This window comes from Poeciliopsis prolifica, unplaced genomic scaffold, assembly GCF_027474105.1.
Source record: "Poeciliopsis prolifica strain line A6 unplaced genomic scaffold, Auburn_PproV2 SCAFFOLD258, whole genome shotgun sequence".
Classification (NCBI taxonomy): Eukaryota; Metazoa; Chordata; class Actinopteri; order Cyprinodontiformes; family Poeciliidae; genus Poeciliopsis; species Poeciliopsis prolifica.
The window spans coordinates 8395-36367 of record NW_026562633.1 but is presented as its reverse complement, the minus strand read 5'-3'; the positions used below and the strand labels follow the sequence as shown (position 1 = coordinate 36367).

General features: G+C 38.9%; 1 pseudogene; it reads left to right on the top strand.

Annotated features, from left to right (window-relative positions):
• Positions 1–907: 907 nt before the first annotated feature.
• LOC129357572 (WAS/WASL-interacting protein family member 1-like) lies at positions 908–27397 on the top strand (annotated as a pseudogene).
• Positions 27398–27973: the final 576 nt, after the last annotated feature.

Sequence of the window (27973 nt, the reverse complement as noted above, 5' to 3'; positions counted from 1 at the left end):
ACGTGGCTGGACTAAGTAAGGCATGTGTTTTGAATTGCCATGTAAGCGTCAGACTCGGCTGCAGTGTTTTGACATTTTATGGTTCTGTTTGGTGTGCATATTAAAAACCGCCCTTGGGATAAATCGGCTTGAAATGCTTTAAAATGTAATGGATGTAAGTTGCATTGTTTGTTCACAACCTCCAAGGCAAAATGCTCCTTTAGCTGTAAAAGTGGTTCCGTAATCATGAAATTTATGACGTTACTTTGCAATCATACCTTAATGCATTGCAGCACAATGGATGCTCATCAGCTGCTTGCAGCATTGCATAGAAAGTAGGTTCTAAAATAGTTCGATGAGATTTTCCTGAGTGTGTAGTTTGAGTTTTGTATTTGGGTCAGCGCCCCCTACTTTACAGGACGTTTGTTCCCCTCAGTAATGTGCACGGAAGTTCATGACTGGTGAGACACAGACTCCATGACTCAATGCACAAATCCTATATAGAAGGTTGTAGTTTTATTTTGACCTTAATTAATTACATGTTTTATACATGCTTTAATCAATTCAACAATGGCAAGAAAGACAAAACAATATTTAATATTAATTCATATCTCCATATTTTAATTGTTTTATTTGGTTAACTTCTCTTTTTCTTAATTGGAAATTGTGTATAATGTAATATTTGTTTTTTTATGTGAATTCTATTCACCTACTTTCTCTTACTATAACCACTGTTAAAAACCAAAACGTCCTTTGCCTACATGCCAAACATAGTGCTTCACCTTAAGTTGAATCTTTGTCTAATAATGACTTGCTACAGTTCATTATTCCACATCTTTTGTGTTGCATTGCGAAATGAATTTCTTTCAACAATGGACCACCAAAAATGGACTTATCTTTTGGAGAGGAAGAAAAGAAAGAGGAAGAATGGGGGGTGACCCAAGATAAAGGTTTGTTTTAATGAGCCTTGGTGATGTAATGTAATGTCAAATATTTGTAAAGCTGTTACTAGAACATTAGCTTAAAAGCGACCTGGAACGGTCCAGTTCAACAGCCAAACATTTATGCGAGGGTCTTTGTGTGAAACTGATTTTAAACTTTATATGAGTTGATTCTCATGGATGGTATTTTGTCTTCAAAACACTGTATTTTGATAACGTTTGATAATAATAATTAAAACTTTGTCTAGCAAAATATTTGTACTTCAGGCTCCATGGCTGCTACATCGATGAGCTATACTCTATGCTGTAGTTGGGATATGTTGTTTGCTGCTGAACATAATCATTTTGTGGCTAAAACAAACATTATCTTTACATCAACTTCTAAGTTATGTTAAAGATTCACCTGGTATAAATGACATTTTTAACTATTGGAGTAACGCTTAAGAGAAATGTATTTAATCAAAGAATGTCATAAATATTTGTGTGGGGCTGCACCAATTGCAGTTTTCTGGCTGACCCCTAGTTTCCAATCTTTAAAAAGCCTGACCTGCCAGTTTTAATTTTGGCTGATATGATTTTTTTTGGGTCTGAAATGGTGCTAAATATAGCAAGAACGTCAGTGAGTTGACAACATTGGAATGAATATTGTTAACTGCAAACGTGCAGACCTGACCTGGTGGGCCGGTCGGCCAGTCAAACCTCTCACTGCAGAGCAGAAGAGGACAGAGGCTGATTTATAAGCATTTGCTGACGAAGACTAGACCAGGGAATAAGATGGGCTTTACATGTAAGTATTGGCCGATCACGATTCCCCAAAATTAAGGAAATCGGCACCCAGAAATTAACTGGTTGATAAATCAGTTGGCCAATAAATGTATCCTATATTATACATGTATACCACATAAACGGCACACACCAATGTGGACTGGCTGCAATCAGTTCACAATGGTTTCAGGCCAGAACTAGAGGACCCTGAAACCAAATTTGGTTGGTCCTCAGGGGCAGGTATCTTGCACGTTTTTGTTCTCTACCTGGTGAGGCACATCAACATGCCTCCTCAGCATTTTGATGTGCGGAAACCTGCAAATGAGCCATCATTTGATCCATATATGTGAAACCAGGGAGAGAACCAATGACTGACTTTGGACATCCCAGAGTTAGCTGTTCCTACAAACTCTAGAGAAGAGTTCTTTAAATCCACTCCTCAAGGGTTGGTATCCTGCAACTGTCACACACCTGAGTGAAATCATTTTGAATTGCAACAGGAACCCTCTGGTGCATAGCGGCCACAACAGTGGACAGCTGTTTGGAAGGCATTGTTTCCGAAGTGCAGTTGTTTCTATGGAGGAATTGCATATCAGTCCTTAGAATACTCTTTACTGCCCCCTCTACTGAGGTCAATTCAGTGGCAATGTGTTGTAACTACAAGTTAATGTCATCAAAGTCCAAGTTGGCCGGCAGACAGACACACACTCGATGACCACTCCAGGAATATCCTCTCAAACCTTCTATTCTCGGAGAATCCTAGAGGTTATAAAATATGCTGACATGCAGGAGTATCTAGGTAACAATATTAAAAACTTAGTTTGGAAAATGTTGTTTCATGTAAGTAAAAAATTGCCATTAATCATGTGTCCAACACAGTGGGCATCATGCATTGCTGACTATATTTTTTTAACATAAGTCATGTAGTTGATTTATCTTTCATTATCACTGGTTTGCTTGCAATAAAATTTATTTTAAGTATATCTATAAGTTTTAAAAATATAATATTTTTATGCAGATCAATTGTAGCTTGTGTTAGTAAATTATAATTTTCTCAAACTTTTAGAGCACAAGTGCTGCAAAGAATAAGGATCACTATAGAATAGTCGAGGAAATTTCCTCTGATGACGAGTGTAATGACAGTAGTGATGAGGAGTGGCTGCCAGGGAACACTACAGATATTGGAGATATGGATGATGAAGGAGATGCAGATAGTCAGGAGGCTGAAAGTAGAGATGTTGAGGGCCAGGATGATGAAGGACAGGATGCAGAGGGAGGTCAGCAAGATGAGGGAGCTGAGGAAAATATCCACATGGTACATGCTCAGAGAAAAGTTCACAAGGGCAATGCCTGCACTCAACCCCGCAAATATGTCTGGAAAGTCCACGACAATAACTTTGATGGAGACTTGCTACCTTTTCTAGGAGAAAGAAAAGTAAATGTTGATGGAAGAGAACCAATTGATTTCTTTAGGTATTTGTTTCCCTTATAGTGAAGACCAAAGACATCTGCATGCAGTGCCATAGCATAGTGCCATTGATTTATGATCAAACTCAGATGAAATTATTCTTCAGTCAAGTTCATACTGTTCAGTGTTGAGTGCTGAAGCGCATGCAGTCCACTGTAGTGGACATTTCTGTAACTTCCTGGAAAAATACAATAAAAAAAGAAGAAAACTTCATATTTGTTTTTTTCATGCCCTAAGAAGAGGAAAATCATATTTAAAAAAATCTTGACCCAAGGATTCATAATTCATGCATCAGAGGGTTTTAAGAAGAACCACCAGGTTAACTTAACCTGCTTTAGGTTAACCTAACCTGCTTTACAACTGAACCAGCTTCTTGGTAAACCCTCCAGGACAGAAAATACAAAGTTTCTATAAGCCTCAAGTTTTCCCTTTCAGTAAGGTCAGTGCTGAAAATGAGAAAATAAATAGTCAGTACAGAAAATGCGGCCAACATGAAGAAAAAAAGCCGTTACGATTCCTCTACTTCACACACTATAGGTGAACACAACTGGTCATTATGCAAAAGAAAAAAAGAATTGGGAGGGAAATGCAGCTTATTTGGCATCTGAAGAGGGAGAGCTTTTTGTTAACTAGGTGGGAGAAGCGAAACAGACCTCCATGAAGCTGACACCACCTACTCAAATAATCCAGCAAATACTCTGATTGGTTAGTGCTCTGTTTGTGCTCAGTTTGTGCCGTTAAAATGTTAGTTTGTGCAGCTTTGGTTTCCGAGATACTAAAAATGATTTTTTAGGCCATCCAAAATATATACTTTTTAAGATTACAATTACTGTCATGAATTTTGTGTCAGTTGGTCACAAGGCAAGAAATCTATTTCCATTAGTTTCTCAGGAGAGTTTGGATGTAAAATTTGTTGACTCTCCCTGAGTGAAACTCCGACACCTTGAGGAAGGAGGAGACCAGAGACCGGCTGGCCCAAATTAGCGTTCATGAATCGGATCAACCTCGAGTTAGACGCCGCTCACACCGGATATTGGAACAGCCAAAATCCAAATTGAAAACAACTTTGCTGCGTTTGTTTTAACGGCACAAACCTGCACAAACGGAGCATTAACGAACCAGCCCACTTTGGTTTGATTTGGAGCAAAATGGGGGGATGGTGAACTCTGGATGACCTAAAAAATCATTTGAATATCTCGGAAACCAAAGCTGCACAAACGAAAATTTAACGGCACAAACCCACACAAACGGAGCACTGACCAATCAGACTGTTTGCTGGACTTTTTGATGTAGGTGGGGAGGAGCGAAACCTGTGCATCCTATTGGTGGTGATGAACAAGCCCAGGCAAGCAGGCTTTGTTGCAGTCGGTCAGTAGGTGGGATCAAAACATTTGCGTTTCTCTCTCGCTTTTTTGTAACGAGTAACTAAAGCACACATGAAAATGTATCAGAGTAAAAGTATGCAATTAAGTTCGGAAATATAGTGAGGTAAAAGTGAAAGTTATCAAAAATTTTCATATGAAGTACTCCAAAATATACTTAAGTAAAGTAGTGAAGTATTTTTACTTCGTTACTATACAACACTGAGATCTACCCTAGTGTTGATGAGTATTTGCTCGACACAATGATTGGGACATGACTGGATTGAATCAATAGAATCATATCTAATCGAGTGAACACTAATCCTAAACATCTGTTCTACTAACGCTAATATGGTATTTAGCAGAAGCACTACATTGAGTATTCGCTCAAGCACTACATTGAGTATTCGCTTTTTTTGTTGTTGTTGTTTCAAAATGCCAAGCTACAGTACAAAATGCTTCTGATTTTTAAAGAATAATAAAAGAATTGTACACTTTATTGTGAATTACTTTAACAGCTGGTATACAGATGGAAACGAGTAGTCTCTCAAGGGGAGAAATTATATCCCCCCTTGAGAGACTACTACTGTGGAGCACCAATTTAATTTTGACATAATTTACATGTTCTATTATGCCTAGGGTTGCCACCCATATTTGGAAATTAAATGTTCCATCCGGAATCGAAGCAATACAGGATGAAATTTGTTCCGTATTTTCAAAAATGTCCAACACTTATCTCACTTCTGACTGACACCTGAACACTAACTGTATTAAGCACAAAATAAAATCTAGGAAATGCCAAGGCCAGCAAAATTGTGGTGGTTGGAATAGGAATCCTGTTAGAACCCCCACCCCTAGACATATATAAAGGTTGGACGTCTCCTCACCTTCATAGGACAAATGGAAATCACCAACATGTGACAAATGTAAATCAGATGATGGGACTTTGGGTCATTTGTTTTGCTCCTGTCCTAAACTTATGGACTTCTGGTGGGAAGGTATTTAAATTTTATAGTAACACTTATGCCAAGCTTCTATCTCTGGATAAACATTTGATCATTTTGGGTTGCTCTAAATTATCTTACTCTTTCCATGTCTCTGCAATGTTTGTTTAGTGCTTGCGACATTCTGGGAATGGAAGTCCTCTACCCCTCCTTGTTTTAAGAAATGGCTTTGTGATACGGTGTCCTGTATCTATCTTGAAGAAATTCAATACTCTTTGTCAGACAACCACCATAAGTTTGTTGATGTGTGGGGTCCTTTCAATAGATACATACAAAATAATGGGCTAAATTGACTCATCTGGACCTGAATTTTTTATTATTTATTTATTATTATTATTGCTGTCATTATAATGTATTGCTTTTATCGATATTCCGTGTGTTATGGAACTCTTTGATACAATATTTTCATAAATGTCTGTTGTTACCTTTGCCTCTCTCTCATGCTTGATTATGCTTTATGGACTGATGTGCACATATTGTATTTATCCTCTTTTATCAGTGCTCCAGTAAGCTGACACTGTTTTGACTGTTTTGTCTTGTTGGTTTTTGTTGTATTAGTTTACTTTTTGTTTTTTGTTCTTCTGTCTTGGCTGTTTAACTCTGAAAAATTATCAAGGAACGTATGAAAAAATGGGTTTCAGTACATAGCAAAGTATAGTCATTATACTGTGGCGAAATGAGTCCTGCACCTTTTTTAAGAGGGATCCTGATCTGCCACAAAGTTCTTTTGGTGCTTCCTTCATATTTCCAGCAACACCAGGATATGTTATTGTTTCAGAAAATGATCAGTTTCCCATCAGCCCTGCTCATTTTAAAATATAGGGGATTTTATCATTTCTTCCAAGTCATTCTTCAGGTGACTATAACTTGCATGTGAATTTTGATTGGAGATTACTGTACTGAGTGTGAAATGCTGATACTACAGTTGATTGCAGCATGATGTATTAGGCAAACAGGAAAAAAAACTGCATTTCAGAAAAAGTTAAAATGAGCACTCATGTAGAGGACGCTTTGTACAATGTTTACATCTGCTGAGCAGACTCTGACCAGTTTCATGACTCATAATGTTGTATCATATTGGATCAAAATGTCAGTCACTTTGTCCAGTAAATTTCTCTTCTTGCTTTCCACTGTTCAAATTGGTAACAAAACCATTCCAGATTGGAGCATTTAGTTGCATCTTCCTCTACCTGCAGTGATTCTGAAAGCCTTTTTTTGCTTCATGTGATAAAACAAATTTAGTGTCAGAAGGATCTCTGTGAAGGCCTAGTGTTTTTTCTCAGTGCATTAGCTAGTGGCAGTATGGGGAACACTGGTCTTTTTATAACTACACTACGAGCTCCTGCATTTTTTCCCCTCTACAAATGCCAGATTCTGGTTGAAAAAAAAAACAGCTGTGGGCAGCAGAGAAAGCCAAAGTGACTCTTCTGTGTTACTGGAGTTGGCTGCTAACACGGAGCGGCAGGCAGTGGACTGAAATGAAAACGACAGTGTTTTTGCAGATTGCCTCGATTGTATGTCGCAAAGCAGGAAGTGTAACATTGAGAGTACAGGAAGTGACTGATATGGAGCTGTGTGCGCCCCTTTTTTGTCCAGCAGCATTATGGAGTTTAAGCCATTGACTTTCTGACAGAAGCTATTCTTTCTCTCTGATGGATAAGGAATGATAAATACAGAGCATCCAGACAGACTTAGGACCAGTGAAGTATTCAACAACAGAGGACAACTGAAGCACCGGGTTCATATTCGATCAATGTGGAGGGAATTTCAGGGGGCAAAAAATGGGAAGTGGTAATGACAACAAGGTCAGCAAGGTCAGAGCAGAAACAGTGACATAATATCACTGAAGATTTGCTGGGGGTCATTTGAAGAGCATGTTTTGAGATGCCAAAATGTGGATAAAAATTAAAAAGTGATGAATAATGTTGCTGGTTACACATGTAAAGTGCTTGTTTGTTTTGTCTGTTTTTTGAGGACCACAGATTGATGTTTTTGGCTGAAAATTGCTAATTTTAGCAGCAAAGTTGCCAACTTGGTGACTATTATGTGTGCATGTGTAAATAAAAAACAAGTTAAATGTGGCTGATTTATCAGTGCACCTTTAAACAGTACATGCATTTTCTGTAGATTTGTGTGAACATGCCTTCATGAGTTCTAGCCATCTCAAGCTAACTTGAAGTTCTACAGTGAGAATTGCATGCTGCATGTCTGATATGGGCTCCAAAAATAGGTACAACAATGAGAACTTTCTTTCAAAGTGAACTATCACAAAGTAATTTCTTTTCTGAGTATATTATGTTCATGGTTGTTTGGAGACCAATCTGGAACTGAATTCTTTAAAGCTGCACAGCCCTTTCTCGAAGTTATTTTAACCACCTTTTTAAACTGATGAAAACAACAAATCAACATGTTTAAAACGGTTTTTACTTTACTCATTTCTACATTTCTTGTTGACTTGTTCATACATTCACCGGATTTTCTTAAAATTTGGGAGATTGGAGATGACTTTTTCCACATTTTCTTGTTAGTCTGTAATACAGAATGTATGAAAATCTTTAGGCCCGAGCAGCGGGCAATGGCCTTACTTCACTGTAAACACATGAAATTTGATACACTTGTAGAGCTCTGCAACATGCTCAGAAAATACAATTAATGTCATAGTGCAAGTCAAAAAGAAAGTCAACCATTTTGGATTGAAGTTTCGATTTTGACCCCATTTCGGCCCTTTACAGCCTTTGCATTTGATCCAACTCTTCCTAGGGATTTCGATTGATCTTCAGACTGTTCATAAGGCATGGCCGATTAAAAGTTATAAAAACTGTGAGTTTTTGTGCATACTGAAGGGGTGTTACCAGGGATCAAAGTTCATCTAATCGCCATGAAACACGAAACTGTTGTATCTCCTAGACCAGGGCTGGGTACTCCTGGTCCTTGAGGACCGGTCTCCTGCAGACCGGTCTCCTGCAACTTTTAGATGCATCTTTACTTCAACACACCTGAGTCAAATAATGAGGTCATTAGTAGGACTCTAGAGAACTTGACTGCATTTAGGAGGTGATTCAGCTGTTGGATTCAGGTGTGTTGGACCAGGGAGACGTCCAAGAGTTGCAGGACACCGGCCGTCAAGGACCATGAGTGCCCACCCCTGTCCTGGACAAAAACTCAGAGGTACCAAACTTTCGGTGATTAATCATAATCGAGTGTCCTACAATATCCAATAGTCAATGATGACATCACTTAGACCACATCCCTTGAGAACAGGAAGTGTTATGTTTTATTGTGAATGGTCTCTATCTTACCCTTTTGACCTAACTCTCCAGGATGGATCCTTATCCACCTGCTGACAAAAATCCATAAGAAACTTAAGTGGGCGTGACCTCATGCTGCTATAGCGTTCCCTAAAATACTTTGAGCCATGTTTTAACCTATAATTATGAAACTTGGCAAGCCACCATTTTTTCTATTTTGTTGATGTCATTTCTGAGCAAACGGTCCTTTTGAGATCCAGGCTTCAAACTTCAAACTCTGCCAGCATAGTCTTAAGACATTGAAGGTCGTCAAAAATTACCAAAGAAATTTTCCTATGTCAAAGCAAGTGGGCGTGGTCAAGCCTCAAATCTGGCCATTCGCTATGAAACATCAGGATGGAATAACTTCCCCATTTACGGTCCCAGCAGCATCAAACTTCATTTGTATCATCACAGACCAGAGCTCATCGCATTCAAATGGTCCGTTGGTGACATTGCTTTAGACCCGCACCCTAACAGGAAGTCACATGTTTTCCTACTTTTTTTCCTCTAATGTCTGCTTCATGCAGTTATTAAACTGTGTGTTATAAATTAGAATAACATGATGATAAATCCTTCTTTCAAGGCTGTTTGCTGATGGGAACCTGTGGGCACGGCTGAATGGCGAATTCTAATTCCCGACAGTTTGCATAGGTTTCTAAATCACTCTTTCTCAAACTTTTTCAGGCTGACAACTAGTTAACACATTGAACAAGCTGTCAAAGACCACTTAATCCAAAATTGTGCCCACCATAACACATTTTAATATATGATGCAACCTGAAATGAAAATATTAGTCTCATGTTTTTCTTTGTTCATCCTAATGAGAAGCGTGGTGCTGTTTGGTAAATTTGACTGGCCACAACAAACTCAAGAGGTCTACTTTGGCATTTTGAGTTTATTTACAAAATTAAATTAAATTGACAATAGTTATGGAGCAAAAAGCAATTCTGACTTACTGGAACAATACCTACAACTGACCGTTCAAAGGAATCCAGTCGCTATAACTTTATGAGCTTCCTCTCATCATATAAGTAGTCCTGGAATTGTTTTCTGTCCACTAGAGTGTGCCCTCGCTCCACAAACCCTAACCCTAACCCTAATCCTTCCTTCAACACTGGCTGTTGGCGGGAGTGTGAGCATGTTTGAATTGCGAATCCTAATCCCTCGTAGTTTGCATACATCTCTAAATCAGTGTTTCTCAAACTTTTTTCGGGGTGAAGACCAGCTAACCCGTTTAACAAGCTGCCAAAGACCACTTCCTTTAAAATTACCCCTGCAATAACATGTTAATATATGATGCAACCTGAAATTAAAATATTAGTCTCTTAACTAACTGTCCATCTTAATTAGAAGAGTGATGCTGTTATATGAATGTGACTGGCCACATCAAAGCACTGAAGAGGTCTTCTTGGGTATTTTGAGTCATTTACCAAATTAAATGAAAATAATAGCTGTTTATCTGAAAGAGGAGGATCATTCATTACCAAACAAAGAGCAGTTCTGACTAACTGCTCTGACTAATGATTCCTACCACTAACCGTTGCAGTCGCTAAAACCTGGCTTCCTCTAATCATACAAGTTGTCCTGTAGTTCTTTTCTGTCCACTAGGGGGTGCCACAAATGGTCCATAGACCACAGTTTGAGTAAGGCTGCTGCAAATCATACATGATTGCGAGGATTTACCTTTGTTAATCTCTGAAGAGCCCAATAGCTTGTGTCTGTCGCCTGACAGACGGCTGTGGGAACTGAGCGAGAGTGTCAGCGGTCAGTGGTCAGTGGAGAGTGTGGCGTTGCTGGACTCTTTACAGTTGCCACGAGATTGGAGGCGCGGTTTGCTACAAGGGCCTCCGATTCCTCTTGCTGTTGTTAATACACAGTTTTGTGTTAACAGTGACATAATGTCCAATATATTTTGTATATAGGATTTTACAGAGAGGTTATGCTGAATGCTACATTCAGTATGTTTTTATTTCTGTAAACTTTAGTAAGCCTCTACAACAGGTGTGTCAAACTCCTTTTCGTTTTGGGCCAAATCAAGATCATGACGGCTCTTAAAGGGCCGGTTGTGCCAGAATGTGTTGATAAAACCTGTTCACAAACTGTTAATATGTCAATAAATTCTTAAAATTACATAATATTTTTGAACATCGTTTCAGTCCCTTCAGGGACTAATAATAAATGCGACTTTTTATTTACTCGCTGTGTAAATCATGGACTATAATCATACATCAACTAAATTCTCAAGAAAACTGGAGGGATTGATTGATATAAATTGGCAGTAAACAGATAAAAACTGCATTGATGTGATTGATAATATATTTAAACACACTTAGTGTTCAGGCTACACTGTAGAGGGCCACATAAAAAGCTACGGCGGGCCGGATTTGGCCCCGGGCCTTGAGTTTGACACGTGCTCTACAACTATTTGAAAACCTAAGATTTATTTAATCAATTTCAAATATTATGCAAGACCAACAGAAATAGTTTTGTATTTCAGCAGTGTTATGCCGAAATGTGCTGACTCGACAGTTGTGCAGTAGATGGTTAATCCAGAAAACTCCAATGTTATAGAAAAACTGGCTGTTTATTGAATTGAGTCCATGCTTATCAATGGAAAGTTGAGTGGAAGGAAAGTGTTAAATGGTTGGATTGCAGTAATGAATGTTTTAATTTGCTAAGATGCACTTTAGCAAAGATGTACCTTTTAGTTTAATCACAACTGTGTCTCACTTTCAGATATGATTTGTTTGGCACCTAAAATATGTTTAGTTTTGAAACCTCAATTTTTTGTAGCCAGATCTACAAAACTCTCATCATATTTTCCATTTGAAATTCAATTACAGCTGTATCTACAAAAGAACAATGGTTCCCATGTACATTATTAATTTTGACTGGATTATTTTCTTTTTTTTTTTAATCAAGTATGTTCTGTTTTTACATCATGACCTTTTTTTAACTTTTTTTTCTTTTCATTCTTTTTTTTCTAAACTCTTGTTTTAATCTTCCGCCTCGAGTAAGCACGCCCCCCCCCCCCCTGCCTACAGCAGGCAGGGAACTGAAAGAGGAAGTGGTGCGCAGGATATATAAAGTGGCTGCTGAAGTGACAGTTCTCTCAAAGTGTGTGCTGTGAGATCAGAGAAAGAGGAATCAGGAAATTCTGCAACTCTGAGTGCCATTCTAAAACTTGTTGGATTCAGCTAACTTTTGCCTCTTTCCGTTTTTAGCTGCATATGGCTGCTGTTCGCCATTTGCCTTTTTCTGCGGAATGAATTGAGGTGCTTCTTCTACCGTCTTTCAACATAGGTTATTCTTCTATGGACTCAGATTGAGTAAGTCACCTTAATTTCCTTACGTTGTCACATGATCAGTTATTTGCAAATGCAAAAACGAGTTTGCAAACATGGTAACTTTATTTCTGTAACTCGTGCCCAACTGTGTGTTGCACTCGTGTGAAGAGCTGAGCTCAGATCTGTACTCCAAGAGTTACCAAGCCTTATGGCTCCAGTCTGGTACTTGGAGAGTTGTGTTGACTTAATTTGCACTGCAGGTTCACTTTCAGTCTAATAATGGTGCTTTCATTTAAAAGCCAAATCTATGTGCTGCGAGAAGGAGCTATTTAAGAGACTTCCTGAAGAAGTCATTTAGCAGGAACAAGCGAAGTTAAACAAAATTCACATGTTTTATTTTGGTGTATTTTCCACAAAAAATAACAAACCCTGTCACTTACTCTTATTTCTTTACTTCAGCATAGTCTTCATCAATTGGTTGCTGTGACAATTCACCTTTTTTTAGTCTGCTGTTCATCTAAGCCTGTCACAATAAGCAATAAATTCCTTTTACTTATTATGAATAAAAACAATTAATTCTAATCATTTCCTTCTGGACATCAGTCATTAAAAAATTGCTTCTCTTTGAATGTTGGAGAAAAGTCTGCGTTTTGGGAAATGCTGCAGGCATTTGACATCCAGTACGAAATAGTTAGCTTGTACTATCTGCCTATCGAAGCTGAATGATTTTTAGTTTTTGAACTGGAATTTTTGATTAGGGTAAGAGATGTAAAATATTTTCCAGTTAGAATTTTAAATATTTTTATTTAGAAAAGAAAGTTTGTTTGGTCTGTGAGAGGGTGCATTTGCATATGTATATGCTATTATTAGTATCATTATATTGCTTTTTAAATGAAAATGCTTTAAATGACAATGTTATTTCAAATTCTGGGAACGTATATGTCCAGCAAAAATTGTAAGTTTACTTAAATGTCTTCGCCATGTGAAAAGCATTCCAACTCTATCTTTAAATCTGTTAAGTAAGTCTTTAAAGTGATACTTAGCACTGTTTGATTACCCTGCTGAACAATAAAACTTGGTGCAAAAAAAGGAATACAGACAAGACTTCCATTTCCTCTGAGAAATGGAAGTCAGAACAAATAGTTGTTTTATTGGTGTCATAATGGCTAGTTGCATTTATGTGCACACACAAGCTAAAGGCAGCTTGTCTGCTTGTATTTGAGAATTGCTTTCATGAGTCATTTTAAGAAGTGAAACAAGGAGGCTTTCTTAACAGCTTTCTTAACTTTAAATGTCCAAATACAACAATGGACACCACGCATAAGAAAATTAGTTTTTTAAAGCTAAAGGATTAGAGTAAGGTGTTACACAATCTCCCAATTCATATGTCACAATGTTTCTAGAGGGATCTAGTTGCTCCGGGAATATGGGGTTTGATATGGACTGTTAGATCATGGTCTCGAGCCAGAAAAGGGTCTTCTCCGGGTCGGGGCCTGGAGGTGTCCTGCCCCAAGTGGAGGAGTTTAACAGGATCGTGACCAGAATCTTGTTGACGAATGAGGGAAGAAGGGACTGAGAGATCGACAGACGGATTGGTGCAGCGTCTGCAGTGAAGCGGGCGCTGTACCAGTCTGTGGTGGTGAAGAGAGAGCTCAGTCAAAAAGCGCATCTCTTCATGTACTAGTCGATCTATGTTCCTATCCTCATCTATAATCATGAGCTTTCAGTCATTACTGAAAGTATTAGGTCGTGGATTCAAGCGGCCGAAATGAATTTTCCGTTGGGTGTCTGGGATCTCCCTCAGAGTTATGGTGAGAAACTCAGTCATCCGTGAGGGACTGAGTACAGCCCATGCTCCTTCACGTCCAGAAGAGCCAGTTAAGGTGGCTCGGGCATCTGGTTAGGATGGAGGAGGCCCTGGGGAAGACCCAGGACATGCTGGAGGGATTATGTTTCTCGGGTAGCCTGGGAACGCCAGTTGAGTTGGAACAAGTGGCTAGGGAGAGGGAAGTCTGGGCCTCCCTTCGTAGGCTGCTCCCCCTGCAACCCAACACCAAATAAATGGAAGAAGATGGATCTATGGATGGATGGATGGGGTCCAGTCGATGTCTGAACATGAATTTATCTGCAGAAGAAAGTATAAGATATTACCATTTCCAGATCTGCAGGTGTGTGTTTTATACTTCACATCTTGTTCTCCTGATGATTCAGACTCTTATTTTAAAGAAAGAATGGTAGTAGTTCTTGAGTTGGGATGTTGTGTTGACACAGTTGGCTAATAAAGGTTTCTCGTTAGGCCTGTTGACAGCAATTGACATGTTCTTTCCTAATCGCTAACTATGCTAAAGTCAGCATAGACAGCATTTCGTAACTTCCTGTAGTGGCTAAATTAAAAGACTATTTCAAAGATTTTAAGGGATCTGGACTCTAGCTTAAAAATGTTACACTTGAATTAGTTAAAGTTGAAGTGTGGAATGCTATGTCATGCTAAACAGGCAACATGGTTTGAGATTTATGAGCCTCTATTAAGAACCACTGCCATCAGCGAGTGAGTAAAATATTTGGATACTTAAAGATTCCTTTGAAAAATATGACAACTGCCTATTTTAATAGTTTAATAGTTCAAAGTATTAAAATAGGCAGTATACTTAAGAATTAATTCTCCAAAGTGAAACTGCCCTAGTCTTCTACTTTAGAGGCCAACGCCTACACTCTTTTTTTATTTCCACTCTTGAAGGTTCAGCCAATCAGTGCTAAGGAAAATGAATCGTGCTCCTGGATTGACTGCTTTGCAAACACCAGCCAATAGCATTTCAACTGGCTTTGCTATTTGTGCTGAATTGGATTGTCTTCCAAATATTTTTGATAAGGAGAAAAAACCAAGTTTTTTTGTTTTTTTTTTCGACTGAAAAATCTGTCGGCAGGTGAAAGTGTCAAAATAAGACTGGAAATTGGTAGTTGTTTAAAAGCTGTTTTGGAATATTTTGAATTAATCATAGATTTAAGGCAAAGTTTGTCATTTGTGAATTTATTTGTGGAAATAAAAAAAATTGGGATCATTAGTTATTCCAAAATTCCTATAAATTCAGTCCAATTCAAGTCTGTATCCATACCAATTGGAGAGTTCTTTTGACGTATTTTACTTTGATGTTTTCCTTCAAGATGCAAATGAACTTCTACTATTCCTAACAGCATGATGTTTTCAGTGTTCGGATATAATTCTAATGTGTGCAATAGAATCTGGTTCTCTTCTTGCATAAGTCTATTGTTGCTTCACAAGGATGTTGCAGTTGAGTCTAACTCGTTACAGGCTTCTAGAAAATCTCATCTGCAAAGAAAAAGACACCGTTCACATTTATTGCTGTGTCTTTTTGGCTACTTAGCAGACTGTTCTGTAGGTTATGCATGTTGGCATAAGAAACTGTTCATTACTCTGCTCAGTCAAGTACTAAAGTAACAGCAACTGCTGAATGGTAAAACTGAGGTGTGTGAGAGCAAGTTCACACACACACCACAGGAAGTTAGCTTAGCCACTCGGCACAGTTTTTGCACAGCCTCTGACACGTTTATCACGTTCCTCAATGGCATTGAATGTCTACATCTACAGTTTCCCAGAATTCAAGTTGGCAGTCGGTCTGAGCATTCTTTTTGATCACCAACATACCTGTTTGGTTGCTGTACAACATTAGTAGAAAAAAACTATAACGTTTGGATCGGTTTGTCTTTGGCCTCTAGAGGCATCTGTGGAGGAAGCATAAGAGGCTTTTTTCTCATAGGTACACCTTTTAAAAAATTCACCAAAATCCTACATCCTGTCACCTGGTTGAGCAGCATTGTGTATACAAAGTCAGTTTGTGATGCTAACACCATCCTGCAGTAAAAGACAGCGAATTGTATTGGCTGCATTAAGCTGCCAAAAAACTAAGGAATCTGCAGAAAGTTCTAACAGTAAACCATATGTTTTAATTTAAGAATGTTTACCAGCTAAATGTCTGAATGTCAGATTTGTTCTTATGGTAAAATCCTTACACACAATACCCAATAATGACAATAATATGTGTTTTGTAAAGTATTTGAAAATATATTGGAGACTAAAAAAACCGTAGGAAATTATGTACAAAAGTAATCAGTTTTTTCTTAACACTTTGTTCATGCACGATTGGCAGTACTAACAACCTTTAAGTTTTCTGAAATAAGTCCCACAAACCTTTTGTCCATCCCTCTATGCTGGACCATTTTAAGCTCCATCAGGTTGGGTCAATGCACAGCCATTTTCAGATCTCTCCAGAGACGTTCAAATAGATTCAGGTCTAGGTTCTAGCTTGGCCACATGGGAACATTCCCACAGTTGCCCTGAATTTCTTCCCTTCTCATCTTGGCTTTGCTTCGAGTTGCTCAGCTAAGACAAACCATTGTCCCACGTCAGAGTTTACACTCTGAAAAGTGTATTTGGGCTGTAGTTCATGTTATGGACTTATTTGTATTCATCTTACTTAATTCTTTTGCTTTAGTTATGACAACTTACTTTTTTGTGTTGAATTAACTTAAAAGGTAAACATTTTAAACTTTTTACTTTGACTTTACTTGAAACAATTAAATTCAATGCTGCGTTCGTATCCTATGACTGACGTTATGACCCAGGCTTCACTAGGGACAGATCCTGTACAACCAGGTGCTGTGGCGGTGCAGGGCTAGAGCACAACTTGCATAAGAAGACCTTAGTCCTCAACAAGCCCATTGGAAGTTCAGTTCCACCCTGATGACCTGTGCTGCATGTCTTCTCTCTCTGTCATTACCCACTCTCCTGTCTAACTACTCTCAGATAAAGGCTGGCTGAGCCAAAAAAGCTTGATTAAAGATCTTGTGTTTGTTCACTACTTTGATGAAGTAAACTAAGTAATTTGAGTAAGGCTCACCTAAATTTTACAAGTTAAACCAACTTAATAAATTAAGATGGGGAAACTTATATGAATTGTTTACCAATTGAAGCAATTCAATTGAGTTGGTCCAACTATTTTCTTTTTACTGTAGGAGGTCTTTGTCCTGATGGTTTGAAGGAATGATGCCTGGTTTTCTGTACCCAAAATCACTGACATTCATGCCTTTGTCTCAGCAGACCAGAGAATTAGAATTTTCATGGGTTTAGCATTCTTCAAGTTCCTTTTGGTAACTTCAGTTTAGTCGCTCACTAAGACTCGGCTAACTAAGTCTGTGCAGAGCGAAGATGGAGTTCTGACAGACGGAACCCAAACAGTGATTGGCTATCATTGCCCCATAAGGCAGTAACATGGCGGCCTCCTGGCCATCGCAGCGCCATCAGGTTGTTGGTCTCCTCACCGGCTTCTTCTATGATTGATCAACTCTAGTGCTGGTTCCAAACTGTTTCCATAGATAATCAAGACCACTTTGCTCATCGGGACTTTCAAAGCAGCAAACTATGTTTTTTCCTACCAGGCCCCAGATTGATCCTTTGACATTGTGCTCAGACTGTAGACTGACACTTTGTCTAGACAGTTGTCTGCCTTTCCAAATTGCACAAAAACAACATTTTAATAATTTTAGAGCCTTTCATGACTGTTAATCTCTGTAATTAATTAGATATTTTAATTATTTACAGCTACTTGGTGGTTAAGTTTACAGGAATGCACAGAGAAAGTAGACTGGCAGTGAACTTGATGCAAACTGAGGGTTGAAATTGGCAAAGAAACTAATCCATGTTGGAATATTTTTTTTCTGAAAAAATGTAATGTATTCTACACTGTTTAAGTACATAAATTACACAAACTCTCATATGGTCAGTATGAAAAATCAAAGTTACAAAGTAAACTTCTTTGGTCTGTGTTAATTGTGGTTTTAATTTACATGATACTTTACCATCAGCAGACTTATTTCATTGTGTGAATAACTTTAATAACTTAATTTAATATTTGGATGAATCTCTGCGTTGTTTTGCAAAAGGGATTCAGTGGAAGGCTAAGGAAGTCTTATTTTAGCCACTTGTAAATGGAAACATATGTTAACCATACTGGGTGTGTGTGTGTGTGTGTGTGTGTGTGTGTGTGCGTGTGTGTGTGTGTGGGTGGGTGGGTGGGTGGGTGGGTGTGTGTGTGTGTGTGTCACATGACTGTCTCTTCAAACGATTCACCGGCTTTAATCTAGTCACATCTTCTCTGCTGCTCTTCCCTCTCTGTCAGAGAAGCCATTGTTCATGGTTTACTAATATTAGGCCACATCTCAGAAAGAGAAAAGAAGAAGTGGTTTATTTCCTTTGGTTATTTCAACACACTGGTCTGTTTTTGTATTCTGCAAGTTTCTGCATTCACTCAGAACTGCTGCAGAGTTAATCTGCAAGTTGCAGCTGCTCTTTGACTTCCAGATATCTGCTTCAGATGAATAAATGGCAAGTCATTAACTGTGGAAAATCAGGGAAGAGCTTTCCGCCCCAGGCCTTCTCACCTGAAAGCACGCTGGTAACTGGAGTCCGAGCTGCTGCTGTTTCATGCGTCATTTCATGACTGCTACAGGAAATGAGTTGACATGTCACCCTCAGTATCTGCAGTAATACTGTGAAAGCCAGTAAGTCACAGCAACGCTAATTTTAACTGCAGATTAAAGTGAGGCTGAAAGGCCTCAAGTCTCAATCATTTTCTGATGCTGACCAGTTTTATTCAGTTTAAAATAGCAGGTATGGTATTCCCCTCACAAAAAGGAAACCACTGATGAATAGGGACACTTCAGCTGCAATGTTTTTACAGCTGAAGATACTTTTATTCTCACCTTTAGTGCTGGTATGTAAAAGTGAATCTTGAAGATAAGTAAGTCTTTCATTGTAGTTGCAAAATGTCTCAGTGAATTTATTTGGATTCCTAACAAAGTGAAGTCTGATACACGCTGAACTGAATATCACATTAAAGAATCTTTGCACACACAGTAATTGTCATAATAGTATTTCTGCAGTATATTTTGCAATTCTACATGGCATAATTAATTTTAATCCAAACAAAACGATAACATTTGCCTGGAGTATACATATTTCCTAGTACTGGTTCATTTTTTAGTCGGCACTAAGCTACAGGAAGTGCTAACTGTTAGTTTGGTGATTAGTAAAGCAGCTATATTTACCACAGTGAAAACACTGAAACGTAGCTGTTATTCCATCAGTAAGATGGTTTTTCTATCAAAAAGTTGAATGCTGCATTGAATAGAACTTATTGTAAATTTTTTTTGATGGAAGTCATTGCTGTTCACAGCCAATAGCTACTCATTGATATTGTTCTAGCATCTGTTAGCAGAAGTAACAGAAAAAATGCTTGAGCTTTCAGCCTTCAACTCTCGAATTTGAATGACATTTTTTTCATATATAGAAAATTCACTTTTATGGAGCATGTCTGAAGGGACTGCTTTGGTATTTAGCAAAATGCAGTTGGTGGAAATCTTTTGGCTCTTAGAAAAACAGTTTAGCGTCTGAACTAGATCCCTCTAAAATGAATGAATTACTTTTTTCAATTATTTTTAGATCTTGTAATAATGCTGTGAGCAGTAAAATTTTATTTCTTTTATTTGAAATATTTTTAATGCTATCAGCTGTAGTTTTTAAGGAAAATCTCTGAAACACAAAATCTGTCAAATGGTCTGAATTTTACAGAAGTCTAATTCCATTTTGAGACCTGCAAGCATTACAACTCTGCAGATGCATTATGGTGTCACTTATGATACTCGCATGTACGGTAGTCAGTGTCATGACTTAAAAGATAATGGATTAGAAATTTTGCATTTTTGCAAATTTGGTGTTGAAACAGCTGAATTTTGGCTAAAATTACAAAACAATCATTCACAAACCAGCAGAGAAAATACTAAATCTATCTATTATTGTTTCTGCACAGTCCTCGACAAACCCATATAAATAAATAGTTTTTGTTTCTATTTTATGCTTTTATTTGACCATGGGAAAAGGGTCATTCAATTTCCAAAACCGTAGACCAAACTCATCGCTTCTCAAAAGCCTCGCTTTCAGTCACTGCTTCAGAGTTTCTGAAATACAAGAGATTTCTATGAGAGCTGAAGAGGTGAAGTGCTTGCAGAGAAACTTGTGTTGTAATTTGCTTGTGACTTGTTAGAATACATGCATGGAAAATTCAACATTTCTTCATTTAAGTTAAGAAGCAAGCTATTTGCCATGCACCATCATGCTGGCTAAATGTGTTTTGTTTTTATTTTCACATTTTGCCCAATTATACTACATATTATCTCTTCATCAATATGTTTCATTAGTGCAGATGACTCTTCTGCTTTTCATTTGCACGAGCATCACAGATTGTCACTTCGTATTTGTAACCATACAAGGGAACCTTTGATGTGCTGCTTGATAAGTTGAGTATTTTTTCATTGTTGTTTTTAGAGCCTTGCTTTACAGTTGTGAACTGTTATTAAATGTCTTTTGTATATCTGCTCTTAAACAATTCTAATCTACTAAGTATCACATATCATAGGGTTTCAGATTAACGCACATTTATGCTTTGTTCATGGAATCAGAAAAACTTCTGATGTTAAATTTAAACTCGTCAGAGATATGAAGAGCATTAACAGCCCTGTTTAAGCCACTTTAATCCAACCCTCGTTTGTTTCTTGAGAAAGTCTGGTGTGATGGAGGATGTTAATCAACATCTGATACAGACCAAAAAAGCAAACTCTGGTATGTCTACAAACCTCGGCCTCAGTTTGAAGTGAACTCTGGTGCGAACTGTAATTGGACAGGAGATCACTCCAAAAGCAGCAAGCATTCTATAGTTGTGAGTAAATGCAACCAAAACAAGAACAAATCTATCTCGTCGGAGAAATGGCTGTGGGCTTTTGCCAAAGACAAAATTGAAATCTCCAACCACTAAAATCACATTTGTTTACTACGTACAGCCGACATGACACTGGGGTCATGTGTGCTGTACATGCAGACAAGTTCACTGTCAAGCTTTACAGTTAGGCTCTACTTTATCTTTCTGTCGTATAAAATACACTTAGGGTTATATTTTTGTCAAGCAAAACTTCTATTTCCTCCTTTTGTTTTAAGAAAGTCTGAATCTCTGGGTTGTCAGAAATTTAGCAGCATCAGAAATGTTTGTTGGATCACAACTGAGCGAGAGCACATGAGATTAATGGGTGTAAAATGGTTAAATAAGCTCTCTATGTCATCCAAGAGTCAAGTTTGTTAAAGAGATAGAGTAGGAAGAGGAAAAAAGCAAAGTGCTAAAGAAAAATGTGTCAGAAAAAGCAAAACTGAGTAAAGATAAAGAGCAAGAATCAGAAAATGATGTCGGTGCAATGAAGCTATCAACATTATCCTGGCAGCCGGATGGCTGTGGTGCTGCAGACACGATGTGACTTCCTGTTTGTTGCTGCGTAGAGGAAGTAAGAGGCCCCTCGAGGACGGTCTGAAGTGTGAAGCAGAGTTGTGAGTATTTTTGTTTGGTGGAACAGGGTGATTCAAGTGTGAAAATGGATGCATGTGCATTAAGCTCTAACACATGTGTTTATAGCAGCAGAGTTCTTCACTTTTGTTGTTTTTGGCAGTAAATAAAAATCTGAAGTTGGAGACTTTATCTTTTTATTTTCTCTTGTTCTCTTCAAACTCTCTAAGAAGTAAGTTGTAAAGTTTTGATTTAGAAGTTTAGAATCCAGGCAGAATTGGGATGGGGAAGTAGCTATGTGGGATTTGTTTGCTCATGTCATTGTGACAATGATGTAGCACAGGATTGTGGGATATTTTACTGAAGCACAGCAGCATCATCTGCAGTGTAGTCATTTTTTACAGATGTTGAAAAGTAATAAAATAACTATCATGTTAATTATAGGTTATCAACCATCAATCCAATATTAATATTGGTGTTGGCCTAGATTTTCATTTGTCATTTTATTTTGGTTGCAATAAATACCTGAATTTATTGTTTTTTTTTGTCCCCATCAACCAGCTGTAGTGTGACAGTCTCAGGCTCTTCCAGGACTGAGGAGCAGTAATAGATTTTGGCGGTTAGAGGATTTCTCTTTTGTTTTTGGCTAAACACCACGAGCCATTTCTCCCCCTAGTGCTAGCTTAGCGTGTTTGTTTTGTTGTGTAAATGCAAAGGAGATTTACCCAGAAGGTCCTGTGCTGTACTCCACTTCCTGCTTCTAGAGTGGTCTCTGGTACCCTTAGTGTTCACATATGCATTCAGCCAAACCCAGACTGAGATTTCTAGGCAGATCAGTCTTTCTTTTCTTTTTTGATCTGCATTGGAGTTCGATTTCATCCACACATACCCTAACAAACCAGACCTTCTAGACAAATTAGAGTTGGATTAAAGCAGAATAAAAATGTCTGTCAATTCTTCCTAACATAGCTCTACAAGGAAGAGTGGGCAAAATATGACACTAGTTTCCAGCTATCACCTAGCTTGACTTGTTGCAGCAACGGTGACACAACCAGTCAGTAGCTTTAGAGAACTTTACTGTTTCACACAGTCAAGTTGGTTTAAATGCGTCTTTTACTTCATTTAATGAAATCATCATCATCCATCCATCCATTTTATTACGTCCTTATCCCATTGAGGTCAGGAGGAGTCCTGGTGTTGGTACACCCTGGACAGGACGCCAGACCATCGCAGGTGAAATCATCATTTAAAAACTCATTTTAAACAATTATGGTTATCTTACTGATATTAAAATTAAAAGATGTTGAGCCTTTTAGTGTGACAAAAGACAGAGGGGTTCAAACTTTAACATTTGTGGTTTTTGTTAGGAATATGATGCATTTATTGTTAAATTGACATAATTGGCTCATCTTAAGCCCAAGTCTTTAGCAGTTTGTCAGAAACTAGACTGAGAATATTTACAGGCTAAATGGAGAGAAGCAGGTTTTAGGGAACTTATCCTTCAAGTTCCTGCTCTCTTCAACAGAATATTTCATTGTGTTAGCTTTTTCTTGTACTTTCACAAACTTTTGTAATATTAGGACTTTTTTGTCATACAAATCCATGTGTATTTAAAACTTTGTCTTGTATTCTGACTTTATTTTTGCAATATTATGAGTTTATTCTCATGTTGTTCCATCTTCATTGCAGTATAAGCAGACCTTATTCTCATAATGACATTTTTTTTCTCAGCCTGTCCCTAGTACTCTGTCGTAACAACATATGCCCATCAGTGTTGAGTGGAAATATTTGAAACGGCTTCAGTTGTTTCATGTTGGTGACAGACTGTTGCAGCCGTTTTTCAACCAACAGCTCTTCAGTGGTCAACAAACAAAAGACTTCTCTTCTCCTCTTAGTAATATAGTCTGCTCACATCATTGTTTTCTCAGGCATTTCATTTAAATTATTGTAACCTGAAGAACCGTATGATTAATACGGTTTTAAAACTCTGATGCGAGTTCTCACTCACACTTCATTCACACTTTACTTTTCAATGTTCTGAACATGTTTTGGGGGGTTTTTCACCAGGTTGATTAAAATTTCTAGATGAATCCAAAACTAATTCTCCAAATTTTTAGAATTTTAATGAACATGTTAAGTTTATGAAGAACCCCTTCAGTGTTTTTTGTTGATTTGGTGGATTAAAAGAGGAAAAAACATTCACCATTACCATTAAACATGAGGGCAAAATGAGAAGTAAAAAATGGAAACTTCCACATATTGTGATGAAGTTAGTTTATATTTAAATGCTGACTGATATTCTGCTGAGGAGATTTTCTCTGTTCTATCAGACGTTTTCACTTTTTTCTGCACCTTGGAAGTAGGTGTCTCAGATTATACTCTACCCTTTAGTCAGACGGATTTAACTCTACATTACTTTGAGCGCCTTAAAATTGGACTTGGTTGTGATTTGAATGCAACGTTTGGTGACTATGTGTGTGTTCTGTGACAGGTTGAGGAATCCAACGCAGATAGGGACCAGCTAAGAGCAGAAGATGCCAGCTCCGCCTCCCCCGCCTCCTCCAGGGCCGCCACCTCCTCCCACTCTGGCTCTAGTGAGTCTCTGTTCCCCTCAGATGTCATGCTCAGCAGAGACATCTAGTGGACAAACCCAGTTTATGGCAGAATCAATGTATGGATTGGGACTTAACAGCTGTACCCTAAAAATATATATTCTCTAACAAAAAAATTAAAGCTCCAATGTTGAAGCTGAGGTTTTTTTTATGTGCAAGCGCATTATTTTAGGAATATGACGATATCAAGGATTGGATCAGAAAACTGTAAAAATGGGACACATGTTGATTTTTTTTTCTTTCTGGTTCCATTTATTAATAATAATAATAATTTAACTCAAGAATTCATATTTGATTTAGTTTATATACACACTGACATATTCTGTGGGTTTCTACTAATTGGAATTATTATAGCTGATCCAAAGTTCAATTTCTTAAAATATTGGAATATTGACTAAAATCAATTAGAAAATATATATTTTTAATGATATAACGTTTGACATGGCTATATGGTTATATGGAAGACGATGACAATGATCATCGTCTTCCATCGTCTTCCCACACGGACAGGGTCACCTGGAAAGGTTACCAGTTCATCACAGGCCATTAAATCACAAAGTCAAATTTGACTTCTGGATTATGCTATAAAATGTCACTATGTGGTGCAAAAACTCATGATACTTGCCCTTTACTGATTTTGTGCATCTGTCCACTGCCATTATTTTAACAATGCTGATATGAATTTAATTTTAATTAGAATTTTCTAAATAATATTTTCTGCAGCTTTGGTCATTTCTTCCTTTGAATATTTTGAGTTGTTTGTGTTTCAGGCCAACACAGAGAAGCCGACTCTGAGCCGAACAGAGCAGCAGGGACGTGGCGCTCTTCTGTCTGACATTTGCAAAGGCGCCAGACTAAAGAAAGCCGTCACAAATGACCGCAGTGGGCCTGTTTTCGACAGTAAGTCGGCGCATCTCATTGGCACCAACATGTATACCTGTATCCCAAAGAAAAACCAGCTCATTTCCATTATCGCTTGATTACAATGTCACCAGATGACCTTTGACCCCATCCAATCACTGAATAAGTGTTTAAAACAGATAAATGTGTGGATGTGCCAAAACTTTTTCCAGCTGAACAAAAACAAAACTGAAGTCATGATTTTTGGACCTAAAGAGGAACGATCTAGAGCTACAGATCTAGAGCTATAGATCTAGAGTCAATGCACAGCTTCAGATATTACAACTAAAAACTAGCAATTAGGCCCTAAACCTGGGAGTAGTGATGGACTCGGACTTGAACCTTCAGAGCTACTTAAAGACAATTACAAAGTCGGCCTTCTATCACCTGAAGAACATCTCCAGGATTAGATGTTCTTCAGCCAGATCTAGAGAAACTCATCCATGCGTTTATCTTTAGTCGCATTGATTATTGTAACAGCGTCTTCACAGGCCTGTCCAACAAATCAATCCTCCAGCTGCAGCTGATCCAGAAGCTGCTGCTCCTGTTCTCACTAAAACCAGGAAGATAGAGACATAACAGCAGTTTTAAAGTCCCTCCACTGGCTCCCTGTAGCTCAAATAATAGATTTTAAAATACTGTTGTTAGTTTATAAATCACTGAACGGTTTTAGCACCACAATACATCACAGATCTGCTGTTGTATCAACCTTCCAGACTCTCAGGTTCTGGTTCTGGTTCTGCTCTGCATCCCCAGAACCAGAACCAAGAGAGGAAAAGCAGCTTTCAGCATCTATGCACCAAAAATCTGGAACAAACTTCCAGAAAACTGTAAAACAGCAGAAACCCTGACTTCCTTTAAATCTCGACTAAAAACACACCTGTTTAGAGTTTTATTTGAAACGTAATCAATTAAAAATGTAATGATGGAACAATGTATTGTTTATTCTACTTTGTGTTTTTTTTTTATTTATGATGTAAGGCACTTTGAAATGCCTTGCTGCTGAAATGTGCTGTACAAATATAACTTGATTGATTGATTGCATTGAACTGGGCATGAGGGGCTGCGCACCACATCTCCTTCTTTGCCGTCTGTTGACCTCAAACTCTTATTTCCAAATAATTGTAAATTTTTGCAACTTTTTAACACTTTTCAACACAAAAACTCTGGGAACTGACCCAACACCCCCACCACTGGGCACAGCGGTGTTTTCTGAAGGAAACCCTGTACAACCTTTTATGATAAACAAAATAGTATGTCTTTCTTTTTATTTGAAAAAGCCCAAAGGTATCACCAATACCATGGCACAAACGACCAACTCCTTCCCTATGTTGGCTTTCAGTGCACTTATTTTACCCCATATGTCCAGTTTGAACGTTATAGAAACAGACAACACTACTATCACGCATTGAGACAGTTTTTCTTTCTTCTCAGAACCCAAAGGAGGAAGTGGAGGCAGTGCTGGAGGAGGAGGTGGAGGTGGTGGTGGTGGTGGTGGTGGTGGTGGGTCTCCTGCTGGTTTAGGAGGCCTCTTTGCAGGAGGGATGCCAAAACTGAGGTCTGCAGCAAACAGAGACAATGGTAAGAAAAGTTGTGAAGAGCAAAAACTATGACAGAAAAAGATCCTCATTAGGTTTAAGACAGTTTCTGATTTTCATTCCAAGACTCAGGACCCAGCCGTGGGCCTGTTCTTCCTCCGGGTTCCGTTCTGGTGGACCCAGTCCTTTCGGCGGCGGCGGCAGTCCATCCGGACCCGAAGCTGCCAGCCATCCCTGCTGTGCCTCGTGGCGGCGCCCCTGATCTCCCAAAGGGCCGTTCTAATTTGCCATCCAGACAGGACACTCCAGGTGGAACACCTCCCCCAGTACCCAACCCCCAGGCCACCGCAGAGCCTCCAGTCTCGTGGGGGGCCCTCTCCGCCGTTGCTTCCCGGAGGACCCAGGCCCAGTCACGCCAGCTCCCCAGTGCCGCCCAGTGTTCCACCAGGGAGGCATGGGTCTCTTCCTCCCCCTCCCCCACCAGGGGGATCCTCCAGTGGGCCACGGTCAAGCTTCTCCGCGCCCCCTCCTCTGCCTTCAAACAGCACCCGACCTCCATTACCTCCAGCTCCAGGAGGGAGGCCTCCGCTTCCTGACGACCGACCGCCGCCACCGCCGGCTCCTGGTGGAGGTCACCGACCGTCAATGCCCCGCGACATGCCCCCGCTTCCCCCGTCCATCAACTCCAAACCTTCTGCCTCGCCTTCATCAACGGGTCGCTCCCTGGCTGGCAGCGGGGTGCCCCCTCTGCCTCCAGGACGACCGGGCCCGCCTCCAATCCCGCCTGGCCAAGGAGGAGGAGAAGACCAAAACACACCCCGCCTGCCTCAGAGGAACAGCTCACTCAACAGGTAAGATTGGATCAAGAAATCAAATTTATTGTTCAACTTTTGCTCCAAACATCCTTTAAAATAAAAAAAATCAACAATTCTAGAATTGCGCTGCTGAGGTTGGCGGCACGTTGGAGCAGCTCGGTACTCTCATTAGGCCCGAGCAGCTAAGCGCTGCGAAGGCCTATTGTTTTCCTATTGTTTATTATTATTATTATTATTATTATTCTTCCACCCAAATGAATTGGCTTTTTGGGGGCTTTATCATATTCAAAAACTCACCAAACTTGGCGGAGGCCTTAAGCCTGTTTAAAATTTACGTATTTTAAAGTCGTCGCAAAAATTGCAACAGAAATGTCTCTACGGCGCCACCTAGAAATTGGAAAAACACCCTTTTTTACCCTCTGCTATTCACTTACTTTATCGTAGACACATGAAATTTGGTACACTTGTAGAGCTCCCCAAGACGCTCAAAATTTACAATTAATGTCATAGTGCAAGTATCACAGGAAGTCAGCCATTTCTGATTGAAGTTCCCATTTTGACCCCATTTTTGCCAATTTTTGCCGTTTACAGCCTTTGTATTTGATCTATCTC